The following is an 18595-nucleotide window of genomic DNA, read 5'->3' as shown; positions in this document are numbered from 1 at the left end:
TATGCCGAGGAGAGATCTAACATGAAACTTACTAAAAGTAGAGAAGGGCAAAAATGATGGAGTACATGTAAATGTCATGATTTTGTGCCTTCTGCCTGGGCAGATTCTGCTCACACTACCAGCCAGGGAGGGAAAACCCTGCGTGATCGCCGTGGAGGCGCGACACGAATGCGGGTTCGTGCCACCGGGGCTGGGGGCGAGCACCTGCCACTCGGGGGTCGCAGCGCTGCCGGGGAGAACCCGGATGTGGCCGCGCGACCCGGGCAGGAGGAGTGGGGGCCGTGCGCGGGGAGGGCTCCGGAGTCCGGGACGCGGGCTGCTCAGGGCCCGCTCACCGCCCCGCCGACCCCAGCGCTCCAACCGTCCTCGCCTACACCCGAGGCTTCGGCCGCTCGCCCTCCCCTCGTCTGCGCCGGGAAGACGGCCTCACCTGCTCGGCAGGCCGGGGCTCCCGGGACGGGGGTCCGCGAGCGAGCAGCATCACGGCCGGCGGGCGAGGCGGCAGCACAGATCCGCTTCCTGGAGGCTCCGCTCCGTTCCCCGAGCCTCGCAGGGCGCGGCCCCGCCCCCACTCACGTCGGCGTCTCGTCACGGCGCGTGCCCGGAGTACGCACGGCGGCGGCGGGAGCGTGCGCGCCGGGAGGGGGCGGGGCCAGTGGTGGGCACCGAATCCTGAGCTACGCAGAGGGCTTCGCTGCGCTTCTCTGCGCTGCTCCGAGGTTAAAACTCAAACCCAGGGCGCCGAGGCGGAGGCGCCCGAGGTTCCCGCCGCCTCTAACCGGTGTGGTTGTCAGCAGCCGCGCTGTTTTGACGAGATCGCAGTTTATCTTTTCTTGGTGCTCCTAAGGATTGTGGAAAATAACACTGGAAAACCTAAGAACTAGGCATTGGGCTGGGGAGGTGGCAGAGCGCTTACCTAGCAAGTGTGAGGCCCCGGGTTCAGTCCACCGCACCAGCCCCGCAAGGAAAACAGGAGCTAAGCATTGCTGCTCGGTTCTGTACAGTGTTTCAGGTTTGTGAGTTTCACAGATAGGAAGTAAAAGCCTATACTTTTGTAATTCTCCTGAGGACGCCAATTTGCATCTGTTAGAGCCTATTCTAAGGGAGACGGTCTGTCCCATTCCCACACCCCAACATATGCAGTAGTTATAAGAAGAAATACTAAGATGAAGAGCACAGTTAGTTCAAGGTCCCTAAGTTGCTCAGTGATAAACTGCCTTGAAGTCACAGAGCTTTGTACTTGACCATAGGAAGAGACCTTGACAATCAAGAGTTAGAGATAAGAAGTGACTGGCCACTTGAAGATATTTTTTAAAGGTAAAGCCCAAGGAACATCTATGCTATGGTTTAGATATGAAGTGCCCCCCCTCAAAACTCGTGTGAGTCAATGCAAGAAAGATTGGAGGTTGTTGATTGGGTTATGAACGCTTCAACTTAGCCACTGCATTAATCCATGGGGCTTAACTGGGTGGGAATTGTAAGCAGGTAAGGTATGGCTGGAGAAGGAGGGTCGGTTGTTGGGCATGCCTTTGGGGTATGTGTTTTATCCCTGTTAAGTGGAACATTCTTTCTGCTTCCTTGCAGCCTTGAGTTGCTTTCCTTCTCCTCTCCTTTTCGTCTTGATGTTCTGCCACACCTTGGGCACAGAGCAATGACGTTGGCTGTCTATGGACTAAGAGCTCTGAAACTGTGAGCCCCAAATAAACTTTTCATCCTCTAATTGTTCTTTCCAGGTCTTTTGGTCACAGCAGCAAAAAAAAAAAAAAAAAAAAAAAAAAAAAAAAAATTGACTAAAACAGTCTATTGAATTCCGTTTATCATAAAACATACTTGGACAGGACTGATAATTTAAGGTGGACTCTTTGGTCAAGCACCAACTGGTGTCACCTGCTCCCCCTAGTTATATTGCACCTCTTAATAGAGCTTCTGTCCATGCAGGTAGGCTAGCAGTGACGGGAACCTTGTGTTTTAGAATTAAATAACAGTTGTTCCTGGATATCACTGAGGGATCGATTCCAAGCCTTCCTCAGTTTATTAAAATTCATGAGATGCCCAACCCCTAATATAAAATAGTCTAATTTTTTAATATTTATTTTTTTAGTTGTAGTTGGAAACAATACCTTTTATTTTATTTATTTATTTTCATGTGGTGCTGAGGATCGAACCCAGGGCCTTGCACATGCATGTTGCAAGAGCTCTACCGCTGAGCCACAACCCCAGCCCTAAAATAGTGTAATGTTTATTTGCATATAATCTACACTATCTTCCCTTGAAATCATCTTTATTACTTATAAAACCTAATAGAATGTAAATGCTGTGTAAGTAGTTGTTATACTTTATAATGTAGGGAATTTTGTTATAATGTAGGGAATAATGACAGTCTCTATATGTTCAGTACAGATGCCATTTTTTTAATATTTATTTTTTAATTGTAGTCAGACACAATACCTTTCTTTTTATTTATTTATATGTGGTGCTGAGGATCGAACCCAGGTTCTCGCACTTGCTAGGCCAGCATTCTACCGCTGAGCCACAACCCCAGCCCAGATACCATTTTTTAAATATATTTTCTCTCTGGGGTTGGTTGAATCCACAGGTATGGAACCCAGGGATATGAAGGGCTAAATGTACTGACTTTCAAAATATTGATTCACATTAGAATCTTGAAGCCACAGAAGGTTAGAACCAAAAGGGAACTATTTAGTCTCAGCTCTTCCTTTTACAATAAAGGAACCTAGAACTTAGAGAAATTGGAATGACAATGCAAGGTCTCTGGGAGGCAGAACGAGTAACAGGTTCAATGTTTCTGATTCCAGCTTCAGTGCTTTTCTTTTTCTCTCTTTGCTTTTCTTTTCTTCTCCTTCTCCTTCTTCTCCTTCTCTTCTCCTTCTTTTGGCAATCTGTTGGTATTTAAAAAAAACCACCAAATAACAACATTAGTTACAATAGAAAACATTCTGTGACATAACCCAGGTCCAGGACTGAGAAGCTGGAGTACTTGGCTACTGGTGTTTATTATTGTACTATGTGTGTTTCCTGGTAGTTCATATGTAATAATTATCTGCTGGGTTTCTGTTCACGACTAAAAGGCTCAGGGGTCACTCCAGGTAAACTGAGCTGTCCGGGCTGCGCAAAATAACCACACACGAGACACAAATACCTTTTTCTTTGGGGTTGCTGTGATGGTTCCTCTGACCTTAAAGGTCTGTAGGAAGAGAGAGAGAGAGAGAGAGAGAGAGAGAGAGAACACACACACACACACACACACACACACACACACACACACACACACATACACACGTGCTGACCCCTTTTATTGAGGAGAACCTATTCAAATGAGGCAAGGGGTCAGTTTTCAGGGGGTTGAGTCTATCTTCATGATGTCCACTGTCAGCAGGTAGACTGACACCTGGGTAGGCCACACCCAAGGCCACAGTAAGAGAAGGGGACACACACAAGGCACTTCCATGGAACATTCCATCTTAAACAGGGCAAGGGTTATATTACAAAGGAACAGGTGAGCGTGGCTTCACCCATGGGGCTGTAGCAAGACACACCTGGGCAGGAAGACATAGTCACTTGAACCCTAAAAGAGTGGGGCAGTCTAGCAGCATGAGTGCCTGATGCCACATTGTCTAGCAGGGGAGTTAACTCAGTCATGTGCGAGGTTGGTCTCCCACATTATCTGTCAAAAACTAAAATATATAGGAAAAGATGAAAACATTTAACATGGTGTATTAATTTCCTAGAGCTGCCATAACTAATTACCCTAAACTGGGTAGCTTAAAGCAACAGAAATGTGTTGTCTTCCAGCTAGAGAAACCGGAAGTCTGAAACCAAGGTGTCAGCAGGGTTGTGCTCTCTCTAAAGATTCCAGGAGAAGATCCTTTGCCTCTTGTAGCTTCTGGGGGTTGCCTTTTCTGGCCTTCCTCAGGTTTGTAGATATGTCACTTCAATTTCAGCTTCTGTTGCCACATGTTGTTATTCCTGTGTGTCTATGTTCAAATTGCCCTCTTCCTATAAAAACACAAGTCAAATTGGATTTAACCTCACTCCAATCCAGTACAACCTCATCTTGCCTTGAGTACATCTGCAGAGACCCTGTTTTCAAGTAATGTTCACTCCCAGGTTCTGGATGGACATGACCTTTGAGGGAACACTATTTAGCCTAGTACCTAGTCTGGGATGTTAGGAAAGTGTTCTTTGAGAAAGTGATCTTTGCGGTCACACCTTTAGGATGAATGGGAATTTACTATAACAAGGATGAAGTCTGGCTATAAGAAGAAGTGGCCTTGCAAGCAATGGAAATAGCAAAAAGGCTCTCAAGAGGCTTATTCTCACTCATGAATAAGAGAAATGAAACCCCAAGATAACAAGAAGTAACACTGAGTACTTTCCTTTAGCCAAGCACAGTTCTAAGAGCATTAGAAAACATTTTAAACAGAATGATAATGAAAATACAATGCATCACAAATTTGTGCTAAATTCGGCAAAAGAAGTATTTATCAAGAAATTCATAGCTTTAAAAGCTTAATTCAGTAAAGGAAAAAACATTTGAAATCAATTACTTAAGTTTCCATGTTAAGAAGTTATAATAAGAGAAGCAAGAAGATCAAACTGAATAGAAAGAAGAAAACAAAAAATGTTAGACATTAGTAAAACCACAAGTGGTTTCTTTGAAAATATTAATCAAATTGATTAACTCCTAGTAAGATTGATCATGAAAAAAAAAAGAAAACAGCTAATACCAAGCACCAAAGAGGAACATAGCCACATATGTATAGAAATTGAAACAATAATAAGAAGACATTATGAAAAAATTATTCTAATCTCAATAATTTAGAAGAAATGGAAAAAAATCCTGATATATACAACTCCCCACAACTGGCACAAGAAGAAATAGATCAGGGCTGGGGATGTGGCTCAAGCAGTAGCACGCTCGCCTGGCATGCGTGAGGCCCGGGTTCGACTCTCAGCACCACATACAAACAAAGATGTTGTGTCCGCCAAAACCTGAAAAATAAATATCAAAAGTTCTCTCTCTCTCTCTCTCTCTCTCTCTCTCTCTCTCTCTCTCTCTCCCCTCTCTCCCCTATCTCTTAAAAAAATAGATCATCTGAATATTAGATCATCTCTAATTATTAAAGATGTTGAACACTTTTTAATACATTTGTTGATCACTTGTGAGAATATTTTGCTAAGGGAAATAAGCCGATTCCATATATCTTTAAGGTCCACAAAAGCAAATTCCAGAATCAAATTATTTCATTAGCAAATTGCATCAATAATTTAAAGAAGAAATAATACTAATCTTAGAGAATGCTTTTGAAGAAACAGAAGAGGAGGAGAGAGCACTTCTTAACTCGTAATAGAATGTCAGAATAAGCCTAGAACCAAGAAATTAAAAGGAAAGAAAATCATAGCAACGTCCCTTCTGAACACAGATGCAAAAATTCTACCAAAATATTGGCAAATCAAAACCAGCAATATCTGAAGAAGAGAACAATAGCACAGCCAAGCAGGATTTTTTCAAAGAATGAAAGATTGGTTCAACCTCTGAGAACCAATCAATCAATTGATATAGTTTACTACAAATACAAAAAGGGAACATTTATATGTTTTGTATGATTTCAGTTGACATAAAAAAATTGACAAAAATCAACACTTATACATGATTTAAAAAATATTTTTGCCAACAAAATTGAATAAATAAAAGGAATGATCTTCCTTGGTTTGGGAGGGTATCTATAAATGAACCATAGCCAACATGGTTGTAAGATCAAATTACCTCTGATATGTCTGGAATTTTTAAAGTATTAAATAAAATATTGAAAAAGGATATGACACCTGGAACTGCAGAAACCATTTTGCAACCAAGAGGCAATAGTCATGCAGATAAGAAGCAAACACTAAATATGAGGGAATTGAAAGACAGAGTTGCTTGGGTTCATCATGACATCATTAGGCCATTGAACCAGCTGCTGCATCTACTTCCTGATTCCTTGTAATGAGAGAAAAATAAATCCTTTATTTGTTTAAGATCTTTTGCCTTATTATTCTATTATTTACTGTAAGTCTTTTTAAAAAGTTTGTCTTCTGGTTGAGTGACTTGCTCAGAGTCATGAACTGAATGGGAGGCAGTTTGATTTGATGAGAACCAAACTAGGAGGCAGGAAACCTGAATCCTGGTCCCTGCTGTGCTACCAATTCACTGTCGAGCTAGCTCAGAAAACTTACCTCATCTATTTACCTGTAAATGCCATGATTTTATCTCTCTCTCTCTCTCTCTCTCTCTCTCTCTCTCTCTGTTTTAGGTGGACACAATATCTTTATTTTACATTTATGTGGTGCGGAGGATTGAACGCAGTGCCTCGTGCATGCTAGGCACTGAGCCACAACCCCAGCCCGGATTTTATTCTCTTTTAATACTGAGTAATATTCCATTGTGTATCTATACCACAGTTTCTGTATCCATTCATCTATCGATGGGCATCAGTTCCACAGTTTAGCAATTGTGAATTCAGTATGCTGAATACTGATACACATGCTGATTTATGTATGTATGCTGATTTTAAGTCCTTTGGGTATAGACTGAGGAGTGGGATAGTTGGATCAAATGGTGGTTCCATTCCAAGTTTTCTGAGGAATCTTCACACCACTTTCCAAAGTGGGTTGCACCAATTTGCAGTCCCACCAGCAGTATGAGTGTACCTTTCCCCCCACATCCTTTCCAAAACTTATTATTGCTTGTATTCTTGATAACTGCCATTCTGACTGGAGTGAGATGAAATCTTAAAGTAGTTTTGATTTGCATTTCTTTAATTAGTAAAGATGTTGAACACTTTTTCATATATTTGTTGATCGCTTGTGAGAATATCATGCTAAGCAAAGTAAGCCAATCCCAAAATACTAAAGGTCAAATGTTTTCTCTGATTAGTGGATGCTGAACTATGATGGGGTGGGGGTGGGGGGACAAGGGAAGAACGGAAGAACTTTGGATTGGGCAAAGGGGAGTGTGGGGAGAGGTTATGAGGGTAGGAAAGATGGTGGAATGAGATGGACATCATTACTAGGTACATGTATGATTGCACAAAAGGAATATCTCTACACCTTGTACAACCAGAGAATTGAAATTTTGCACTCCATTTGTATATGATGAATTAAAATGCATGCTGCTGTAAGGTACAACTAAATAGAATAATAAGTAAATAAAGAAAGAAAGAAAGAAGAAAAATTACCTCAGTGGTCCTCACTGGCCATATATCAATTCTCAAAAGGGGCTAGGGTGGAAGGAGGTTGCTAGGTGACCTGAAGGTCTTTTCCAGGCCTAAAATTCATGATTTCTAAGCAGCAAGAGAAGACTAAAAACAGAATCTTCTCTTTCTCTCTCATTTTTCCCTCCCTGCTGAGGTCAGGATATGACCTTCCTCATATTCATGTGTTAAAGCCTAATGGCCAGTGTGACAGTGTGACAGTTTGACAGAGGCTGGTCTTTGGAAAGTGATGAAGTCATGAGGGCAGAGCCCTCCTGAGGGATTAGGGTCCTTGTCAAAGGGCTGAGGGAGTGGTTTCACTCTACTCTGCTCTTCTGCAGTGTGAGAATGCAGTGTTCTGTGTCCTTTTTGTCCCTCTGTCCCTTCTACCATGTGAGGACACCTAGTGGCATCCTCTATGAGGAACAGGCCTTTCCCAGACCCCAAAGCTGCTGGCACCTCCATCCTGGACTTCTCAGCTTTCAAAGCTGTGAGAAATCAATTTCTGCTCTTTAGACATTGCCTAGTCTGTGGTGTTTTGTTATAGCAGCAGAACTGGATTAGAACACTCTCCTTTCCCTCCTCCTCCTCAGGAAATCAAACATGAGGCAGAAGAATTCTTCCTTCTTTTTGTGAACTGCAGATTTCTTTAAACCAGTGCCTGCAGGACCCTTGACAAATAGATTAGGGCAGATGAATAATCCAGTATTTAAAACCCAGTTGCAATTTCTTCTTAATTATCTTTTTGGAAAACACTCCACTATGAATTTCTTGGAATTCTGCTGGCTTTACTCTTCAAATATTATAACCTGTCACTCCAGGGAGGCTAAATTGTCTAACCTGTCCAGCTTAGCAGCGTGTGGCATCATGGGGAGGGAACTGGGAGATGCTGGACGGCTCAGAAACAAAGGAACCGTGGGGACCTTGGAATGATGAGCTCTGTGCCCATCCCCAGGACTTTCCAGCACATTCACGCACGGGCTAGTTTGGAGTGGCTTGGCTAATAATTCTATATATTTATACAGCATCTGGCTGCAAGAAGAGTATAGCCCTTTATAGACATGACCTCATTTATGAGCCTAGCATTCCTAAGGTAGGGACAGGGCCAAGAGCATTCTTATTTTATGGACTTCTGTTGTGGAGAGAGAGCACTTGAGAACCATAAGGAGAAAGTGGCTTGCTCAGAGCCACATCAGAATTCAAGGTTTCTTCCCACCTTTTCTTATTGAAGCACAGAGAGCAAGCATTATCTGGAAGTAGTCCAGTGGGACACGGGACATTAAACACATGTGCAAGTGGTAGCAGGGGTGGTTGCTTCGGCTGCTCCAGACTCATCTGTGGTAAGAGTAGCTCATAGTCCCAAAGCAACACACCATCTCCCATGCAGTCCAGTGGGGATGGAAATATGATGCTAGCCTGGTTAAACAGGGTAATTTCACTCTCCCACCAGTATAATTGGTCCCTGAGTCAAGGTCATTCTGATCAGATGGAAGCCATATGAAATGTGTGTTTGTGTGTGTATGTGTTTTGGTATTGAGGATTGCACCCCAGGATGCTTTACTACTGGTCTACACCCACAGCTCTTTTTATTTTTATTTTGAGACAGGATCTCACTAAATTGCTGATTATCTTGTTATGTTGCTGAGGCTGGCCTCAAACTTGCAAGCCTCCTGGCTCAACCTCCTGAGTCGCTTTGATTATAAGCATGTGCCAACATTCCTGGCCAACATTTTGGTTTCCATAGATTTTAGCTTCATTTTAAAAACCATCCAGACTTAGGCAGGAAGTAGTGGGCTCTTTTTTGGACCTCTTAAACCTCAACTCCTGCACATTCCCACATGGCTCCAGATAAACTCCTTCCTCCCAGTCCCCTTCATTAGTTCCTCCTCATCTTTATGTTGAGGTACAAGTTCCTGAGCAAATCAGCTCTGGAAATCAGTGGGTGTTGGAATGTCATTGACAGGGTGGCCTCATGCTCACCTTCTCAGCATGACACCCCAAGGCCATGACTATGTCACATTCATCTTCTAATACTTCCTGGTCTAGGAAGTGCTTCCTGTGTTCCAACGGGCTTAGCTACCTGCTCGCTCCCCCGTTGTGCCTAAGATAGTCCCATGCCTCTGTGTCTTTCCACATGTCTCCTTTGGAATCACTTTCCACTCTTGACTTCCTGGAAAATGCCCACTTATCCTTTGAATTGCCCCCACGCCCAGAAGCTGTGCTGCCTTCGTGCTCCCTAAACTCCCAGGTGGAAGTCTCTCTCTTCATCTTTGGCAGCATCGTTGTTCGGAAGGACCACAGTAGGTCTCTGCAATTCCTCTGTGTATTCTAAGCCCAGAGCAACCACGAGTTCCATTCAACAAGTGTGTTTTGTGTGTCCATGTGTTGTCCCTCCAATTCCCTGTGGAGCTAGGAAGGCCCTGGCTTCCTTGTCTTCCACAGGCAGGAGTAGATTTACCCTCCTCCCACTGCTGAGCTTCCACTTTTGTCCTGTCTGCAAACTCCTTTCTGTTTGAAATCCATTCTGGGTTTTTAGAGTAGATGCTCCATAATGTCTACTTGAACTGAGCTGAATCGGATTTCATCTTGTTTGAGTCCGCCTGGCTGCTCCATCTGTGAAAGTCTTGGGAATTCATATTTTGTTACAATGCGCTTGCTATCATTCCTAGATCTGAGTAAGAGTTATTAGCATCCACTTATCTCCACACCCTTTCCCACAGCATTCAAGCTCTTTGAAGACAGAGACTGTGTCTTCAGTTCTGTTCCTTCTACAGGGCTTAGGGCAAAGACTGGCACAGAGGAGGTACTCAAAACGTCTGCTAAGTGACCAGTGAGTGAATGAAGGAATGAATAAATCATGCTACTTTCTTTCTTGATTGGAAGGATTCTGTGATCAAGAATCACCAAGGAGCTCGGTGGAGGATGTCACTCCTTGGCATACCACCTGTTACAGTTGGGATGTTGAAAGTTCCTCAAAGCTCCACGTGTTAAAGGCTGGTCCTCAGCTTGATACTATGGGGAGGTGGTGGAACCTCTGAGCTGGGGCATAGCAGAGGGTCCTTGGGTCACTGGGGGTGTGGACTTGAAGGGAATCATTGAACTGCGCACCTTTTCTCTTCTTTTGTTTCCTGGCCACAAGGTGAGCAACTTCCTTGGCCACAAGTTCCCTCCCATTGCCATCTGGCACCCTCACCAGAGATCTAAAAACAATGGGCCTGTCCAGTCGGTTTTAGAATGAAACCTCTAAAACTCTGAGTTCAGAATAAAACGTTTTTCTTTGTAAGGCAGTTATCTCTGGTATTTTGTTATTAATGATGGAAAGCTAACCTGTCACCACTCAAAGTCACTGAAAATCAGAGACAGAGAAGAGACAGGAATTAGGGACAGAGCCAGAAATAAGCTTTGTCCTTCCTCACAATATTCTGACCACATGTGCCATGTGCCAAGCAGGAAATTCCGTGGAGCATTTGGACTGGGGCAGGGCACACTTGTACTCCGATGCTGCAGATTCTCATCATTTCCATTGGAACTAGGGAGGAGGATCCAATGCGACTTCTCCATTTGACATCTTTCTCCGTGATGTCTTTTCTAATTCCCATCTAAAATCATAAGCTGTTCCCACTCTGCCTTACAACTCTCTATGTTGTACAACTCTCTAGGTTGTAGAAATCCTGTCTCTTCATCACCACCTGACAACTATATATGTTACTTATTTAATAGTTTTCTGTTTGTCTCTATCAGTCAGGAGACAGAAGCATCTAGGTTATTTGAAGAGGGACAATTTACTGAGAAAAATTGTTAACTAGTGGAAGTAAAGGTACTTCCTTATTCAGAGAAGGAGGAGAGTTTTTATTAAGGGGTCCAGAAGGAGAAGGAGCAGGAAAGCAGCTAACTCAGAGAGAAGGAGAGGGGACCTGAAGGAACTGGGGAGTGGGACGACACCCGCAACAACACCCCCAGCCCCTCCTGCCTGACCCAGGCTGAGACTCACACCTCCCCTAAGAGGGTGTCACTTGCCAGTGTACATTGAAATAGCTGGTTCCCTGTGCAAAAATTATTCAGATTTTCAAGACAGTAACAGCAGGGTATAAATTCAAACGTGCGGCTTTTCTAAGTGCCAGCCTGTCTATCAGTGACCTTGCAGGTCCAGCATCCTGGTCCCACAGTCTACAATTTCTGCCCATGCGACATCGTGGCTCCCCGCTCCAGCTCTCATTTCAACCCTGTGTTCCGGTCCTTTTCTCCTCCCTCACTTCACCCTATCAAGCTCCTGCATCAGAATCTGGAAGGCCCTTTGGACCTCAGATTGCTGGCCCACCCCTGAGTCCCTGATTCTTTGCTTCCAGCAAGTTTCCACATGAGATGACACCGCTAGTCTGGTGTCCTACTTTGATAATCCCTGCTCTGGGATTCCGTTCTGTTCTCCTCTGTTGCTGGCCTCAAACAAACTCCTCAATGTCTTCCTGGCTTTCCAGGAAGGCTCTCTTTATCGGGTCTTCTCTCCCTAAATCTCTGATCACAAGACAAGTGGAAGATTCCAGTCACCTGGCCCAGGAGAGGCTCCATAGCTGCAGAGTTTAGAAGCTTCACAGAGGGAAATCGAGGTCCGTATGTGGCTTGTCCCATGCAGACATACCCATGAGCAGTGCAGCACATCTGCTTTCACAGTTAACCTCTGGGTGACTGGAGAGACAAGTAGAGACAGGGGTTGCTGTCCATCAGGGCGTGCTCGGTCCAGGGAAAGTTTCCCAAACACACAGAGGATGTCAGTTCAGGCTCAAAAGTGGTCTCCCACAGCTGACCCTGCCTGGAAGTGACCTGGGTGTACAGCTGGCTTCCTGCCCCCTGCTGAAGAAGAGGCCGGTCTTCTGACCTGTAAGGCTACTGTTTATTGTGTTTCTAAACAAAACATTGAGGCCTCCTTCCTTCCTGGATGAATCTGCTGCCACCCTGCTCTGCAGCATGACTTGGGGCAAGAGGTTTTTCTTCCTGCTCTGTCCCTCAATAATTATTATAACTGAAAAGCTAATATAAGAAGGGTAAGTAGAATATTTCCCCTAAAAAAACCAACTAGCTTTGTTTGTTGGCACCTGCCACCGGAAAGCATCACTTTGCATGTTTATGATTATGATATACCTCAGCTCATAAGGGCAGGGAGTGTCTCTATTTTGGTACCTTTTAATTACTTGGTGCTTGGTACAACATCTGATAGGTAGCATGAAGTCAGTAAATGATTATTGAGGGTGTATATTATTTTATAATATACTATATTAATTCTGAATCATAACATTTCTTTATATTCCATGGTGTAACTAACAGTATTTTTTTCCTTTGTTGTTTTGGTTGCTTTTATTATTATAGATAATATTTTTTTCATGCATATTTTATTTAGCTCCTTTAGATTCAGTTTGGTAGAATAAATTCCCAAGAACAGAATTGCTATGGAAAGGAGGTATGGACAACTTCAGGGTTCAATGTGTTCCCTGAGGAACTAATACTTCTCAACAGAGACAATCTGATGTGTGCCTTCTCTAAAGAACAGACTTATGCATCTGTCTCTGGAGTTTGTTCAGGTTAAACATGAGTGACACAGAGGCCACCTCCAAATGCACAAAACTCTTTGAAGAGCCTGAAGACATTCTTTGGAGGCCAGGAGACTAGTGACCAGTCCCAGTAGGTGACACCGAGTATGTTTTTTGGAGTCTAAGCACAAAATAGATTATTAATGGAAATGTTGCCTCTTCTTCCAGCTCCTGAAAGAAAATTCCAAGACATGGCTTTCGTAAGAATGCAAAGTCCGAGTGGTGACAGAGTTCTGGGCAGTTCTTAAACGGGAACTTGTGATCTTAAAGCCTAAGGAAGACCTCTTACATATTATTAGACCTACTATTAGCCTTTATTACTTCTCTAACAAACCACCACAAATTTTATGGCTTTGTACAATGCAAATTCATTTTCTTACACTTCTGCTGACATGGCTCTACGCAGTCTCATTTACCACAGAACTGCTTTCTTTTCTGGAGGCTCCAGGGGGAATTGGCTTCCATTTCCTAGCTTCCAGAGGCCATCCACATTCCTTGGTTTGTGCATGGTCCCCTTCCTCCATCTTCAAAGCCAGCTATGTCAAATCTCTCTCTGACCAAAGCCTGGAAAGTTTCCCTGGAGGATTAATGGGATTACATGCCTCCCCCCCCAAATAATCCAAGATAATCTTCCCATCTGAAAGTCTTTGACTTTAATCACATCTGCAGTCTCTCTTTCCCTGTGTAAGATAACAGGTAGTGAGAAGGGTTAGTTTCCCTACCATAGACCTAAAATGGAAATGTGCTTTTTAATTAAAAAATACAAACACATAAGACTATTTATTAATTTCTATAATGAGTGACTAAATTAGGTGAGCCACATAAAAAAATCAGTCCAAAATTCTCCCTATTATCTGAGGTTTTGCTTTTTGTGGTCGACTGTAGTCTGAAATTATTAAATGGAAAATTCCAGAAACAATAAGTTTTAAATTGCACATTGCTCTGAGTAATGTGATAAAATCTTATCTCATCCTACTCTGTCTCACCCAGGATGTAAATTATTTTGTTGTCCAGAGTATCCATGCTGTGTATGCTACTCACCTGTTAGTCACTTAGAGGACATCTTGGTTATTAGATTGCTTGTGGTGGTACTGCAGTGTTTGTGTTCAAGTAACCCTTATATCACTTAACAATGAACCCAAAGTGCAAAAGCAGTTATACTAGCAATCTTACTACAGGATATTCTTATAATTGTTCTATTATTGCTAATCCCTTACTGTGTCTAATTTATAAATTAAATTTTCTGATAGGTATGTGTGTTTAGGAGAACCCATAGAGTATTGGGTTGGTATCATCTGTGGGTTCAGATTTCCACTGGGGTTTCTTAAAATGTGTCCCCTGAGGAGGGGAGACTATTGCACACCCTCAGAAAACTCTATCACCCAGTAATGTTCATAGAAGTTCTCAGGGATACCATGTAGGCTCTCCACTGCCTTTGACTCTGTGGACTGACCTGCACCTGGGGACTATCAAAAGTGCCTGTCTTCCTTTTTGGGTTCAAACTCTGCATAGCTGCCTACCACAGCTGGAAGGTGGGGCCAGGGCAGAGGTGTGACATGCTGTAACACCAGGCAGAGAGGAAAGAAGAGCTGGAGGGAGACCCTCAAGGTGGCCCTGGACCTCATGAAGATGCTGAAGATGCCCATGTTTCCCAGAACCCATTTGCAGAGCCTCCTTTTACAAGGACAGCATTTTCTACCTTGGTGGTCCTGCCCCATGTACCTCCCCAGGCTGCTGAATATTGTCTGCCTTTATCTTTTATTTTAGGAAAAGTTCCCCTGGAGAGGCCTTACTAACAGATGAAGGTGTGTGTGTGTGTGTGTGTGTGTGTGTGTGTGTGTGTGTGTGTGTGTGTTTTGAAGTTGCAAGGCTCAATTCACTGATTTAAAAACATTTTTTTTCCTCTTTCATTTGTGATTAGCATCAATGGAAATACAAAGGAGAATTAGGAGAGCAATTTAAATCACTCTCCTGAAAGCCTGGAAGGTGAGGGCGTGGGCTGAAAGGGGCCTCTGAGCTCAGGGGTATAGATGTGATGGCAACACAAGCAGGAGATAAATTCTCCTGGGGATGCTATCATGGTTTCTGGGACGAGGCTCAGAACCCACTACAGGGGACTGCATCCTGTTGACTCTGGCTCCTTTTCCAGCCTTTTAATGAGGTTTCAGAAGCACCACTAGAGGGCTCCCGAGCTCGTGGCTCTCGTTGCTGCACTAAGAGGCAGGCCAGCTGGGGTCCAGAGCAGCCCCACGGTCTGGTCCTAGCAAAACACAGCCACTTTGACTCTGATGTGGCTTCATTCCACTGTGGGATCCACCTGCACTAAACCAGGAAGTTTTTGCTTTTTGCTGTGTTCTCTGGATCCAATAACAGGGAAAATATGGTCCTTTTGTTCCTGGAGACTCCCCCCAAAGAGAGTATATCTTCTCCAGTGAAAACCCATGTGTTCTGGGATTGTGTTTACTTATTTGCTTATAGGAAAAAGGGAGGCAGGTTAATATGGGTTTGAGTTTTGGCTGTTATTTTCTGGTCAAAGCCCTCTCTGCCTAAGTTTTCTTGTTTATAACACGAAACTAGTAATTCCTGAATGATGAGGTTGTCCATTGTAAAATGATATCATGATCTAATGTGTAGCAGAGTTTTTGGCACTTAGTAAGTAACTCATAACTCACTTTTACTCTGGAGGGGTCAGAACTCTGTTTACTTATCTGTGTATCCTCCTGCCTATCATGATGACTTGTACAACTGTCCTCATATGTGTTTTGAATAAACAAACTAGCTCACAAGGGGAGCTTGTGGACTCCGATTTTAACCAGCAATATCCTATTACAAAAATACTAAGTTCATGGAAGATTCAGAAGGTTATTTTATAAAACAAACTGCCCTTGGGTTCTAATAATCTGGAGGAGATGAGATTAATTAAAACACGGTTAAGAGTGAACACAGAAGCTAGTGCAAGAAAAGCCCTGAAGATGTATGATACCGACTCTTTACACTCAAAGCACAGCTCCATGTTTTAAATTCCGACCTTCAAGTGTGAGTTCACATCCAGGCTTTTGTATATAATGGAAATTGGGGAAGGAGAGGACCAACTTTGCGGCAGAGACCCTGGGTCTGGAAGGCAGTCTTGGGCACCTTGTGGGTATCAGAATACCAGGCTCAGGGTGCAGGTGGGTGGGTGCCTGGAGACAGAAAGAGGGAGCCAGAAAAGGGAAACAGAGGACACTGAAGATGTTGTTTAGCTACTGCACCACTTGGCAGATGATTTCTTTCTTCTTCAGGACAGAATAAAGGCAGAGAATTTAAATCTAGAGTCTAAAATTGTTTGGGCTGAATCCATGCCCAATATAGGAGTCTTTATAGAACATCTTAGGAGAGGTATCCAATCACTGCCTAAACACTTTCAGGGACAGGGAATGCACTACCTAGGAAAAGGCCCACTTCTTCATTAGAGAGCCCTGTAAATGAAATTATTAACCCCCAAATTGCCTCTGGTTTCCACTCATGGGTGCTTGTTCTTACATGGAGAAATGCAGACTGTTTCATCACTTTTTCTTCAAATCGCCAACACCTGTTCTCACCTCTTAACTTTTCCACCCGATCTTCCCTCTTACCTTCAACCTATGTCAGATGACTCCTCGTCTCTTTTTAACCACCGAGGTCGGTTCTGGAACCCAAGGAGTTGGGGGCTGTCTTGGGAGGCAGCTTCCCTGCTACGCTGCGACGCGGCGCTAGATGGCGCTCTGGCCAAGAGTCTATAGGGTGCTCCCTGGGCTAAAAGGACAACGGCCCCTTCCCCCAAGAAGCTGGCAATGCCAGGTCCCATCATGCCACATCGCTCTGTTTCCCTCAGTGGCCGCCCTGAGTACAAACCCAGTCCTTGGGGTGACTCAACCTCACTCCGCCCCTCATCTGGTCCTGCTCGGTGTACCTGCTGAGGACACCTGGTTATTCTGCCTGTCCTGTACCCTGCCCTCCTCCTGAGGACAGCAAAGCAGTTTTCCTTTGAGGGACCCCTTCTCTCCCTCCTTGCCCACATGTGGTTCTTGTGGGTTCTACCCTCCAAGGGTGATCACTTAGAGACGTATCCACAATGACCACAGTGGCTGGTTCAGGCTGGTTCAGGCTGGCAGACACTGAGGACCACATCCGCCTGGGGCTGCTGGGCACTGTCTGCGCTGAGTGGGGTGAGGCTGCTGAGGACAGAGGTCGGTGCAGCAGAGGCCAAGGAGAGCTCTGGGGACCATACCCCATCAGGACTGAAGACCGCAGAGCCCTGGTCTTCGGTTACCCGAGCAAGCGGATTCTTTCTTTTGCTTAGTCTAGTTTGGGTTGAATTTCTGACATTTGGACCTGAGAGGTCCTAATATAGCCCCCAGTGTGACCCGACCTCACTTAGCGAGAGATCAGCGCACTTTCTCCATTCTCAAGCTCTTGCCTGGATACCCCGTGCACCTCCCACCATGGGGTGAAATCTGGCTCTCCCTGAGGGCCCCAGCTCCCCACAGCCTTCTCAGAAGACTGTCTTCTAATTCTCCAACTCAGCACGAATATAGAGGCTTCTTAGCATTCGCTTTAGTGTTGTGTGTAACAGTGGGAAACTGGGCAAGAAATCCCCAAAACAAGCAATAAGAGAGACATAACGATTTACACACAGTGGGATGTTTTGGAGTAATTACAAATTGTGTTTAAAAAGAATTCTTAAAGGTGTGGAAAAAATAAGTTGAAATAAGCAAGAAATACAAATTTTACATACTAAACATATGTATTCCATATCTGTGGATTCAACCAAACCTTGAATGGAAACTGTTTAGGGGGAAAAATCGCATCTGTAATGAACATGTGGACTTTTTCTTATCATTATTCCTTAAATAATACAGTGTAACAACTGTTTACATAGTTTTACCTCATATTGCATATTATTCGAAGTATAGTTTTATGATTTGAGTACACAGGAAAATGTGCCTAGATTATATTTTATAGAAGGGACTTGAGTATCTGTAGATTTGGGGATCTGCAGGGAAGAAAGAGTGTCCTGGAACCAAATTCCCTGGAAACCAAGGGATGATTTTATAGGAAAGGGTCAAAATGGTTATTGTGGGGGTAGGATTATTAATCATTTTTTCCATTCTTTGTATTGTCTCTGTTTTAACATTTTTTTTTACAATGAAAATGAATTGCAAATAATGTGGGAAGGAAACTGGAAAATATTTTGAGATGTCTGAAATGGTATTAAAAATTATTTGCCTTATAAATATTTACACCCTTTATAGGAATTCCATGTTGCGGATTGACTCTAAGGAAATACTTGAAGTCACAGAATGCTGTAATACAAAGATGTTCATGTGATGTCATTTATAATAATATGAAATTGGAAACATTTTTAAAATATAGGACTTATTAAAGAACACATCACCTAGCTAAAATCAAAGGGAGACTTTTAAAAATGAGTATATAAAAGCTTTTACAATAAAGAAAGCTTATGAAGTGTTGTTAGGCGAGAATAATATTATACTCTGACTGCACCTATGTTATTTTAAACACATAAAAAATAATACATGAAAAATCTGGAATGCAGAAGGGTGATTGTTCCAAGTGGTGAGACTTAGGGCAATTGTAAAATGTTCTTTTTACTTTTCTATCCTTTCAAATATACTCATTTATTATTTATTTAAAAAACAAGAAAAATGTACAATTAATTGAAAACGCAAACTAGCTGCTCTCTGTGAGGGAGATAATGAGTTGAGCTTATCTCTCTCT

The 18595-nt window shown here is 43.4% G+C and overlaps 1 protein-coding gene and 2 long non-coding RNA genes across 5 annotated transcripts in view; 1 reads left to right on the top strand and 2 right to left on the bottom strand.

Moving 5' to 3' along the window:
- The window catches only part of Entpd4 (ectonucleoside triphosphate diphosphohydrolase 4), a 29353-nt gene extending 28762 nt beyond the window's left edge, over positions 1 to 591 (bottom strand). For all 3 annotated transcript variants that reach the window (XM_078030874.1, XM_078030875.1, XM_078030876.1), the window contains exon 1: positions 431 to 591. The gene's annotated coding sequence lies outside the window, so the exon portion shown is untranslated. The remainder of the gene's footprint in view (positions 1 to 430) is intronic.
- LOC144370286 (uncharacterized) lies at positions 564 to 1720 on the top strand. The gene is made up of 2 exons (XR_013430221.1): positions 564 to 1317; positions 1585 to 1720. It is a non-coding gene; the product is annotated as an uncharacterized LOC144370286 (long non-coding RNA).
- Positions 1721 to 2401: 681 nt separating this feature from the next.
- Positions 2402 to 18595, bottom strand: part of LOC144370285 (uncharacterized) — a 53138-nt gene continuing 36944 nt past the window's right edge. The window contains exon 2 of the long non-coding RNA XR_013430220.1: positions 2402 to 2900. This is a non-coding gene — a long non-coding RNA (uncharacterized LOC144370285). The remainder of the gene's footprint in view (positions 2901 to 18595) is intronic.

Source organism: Ictidomys tridecemlineatus, chromosome 14 (assembly GCF_052094955.1).
Source record: "Ictidomys tridecemlineatus isolate mIctTri1 chromosome 14, mIctTri1.hap1, whole genome shotgun sequence".
NCBI classification, from domain to species: Eukaryota; Metazoa; Chordata; class Mammalia; order Rodentia; family Sciuridae; genus Ictidomys; species Ictidomys tridecemlineatus.
Note: the sequence above shows the minus strand (reverse complement) of the source record. Positions and strands in the feature narration are given on the sequence as shown.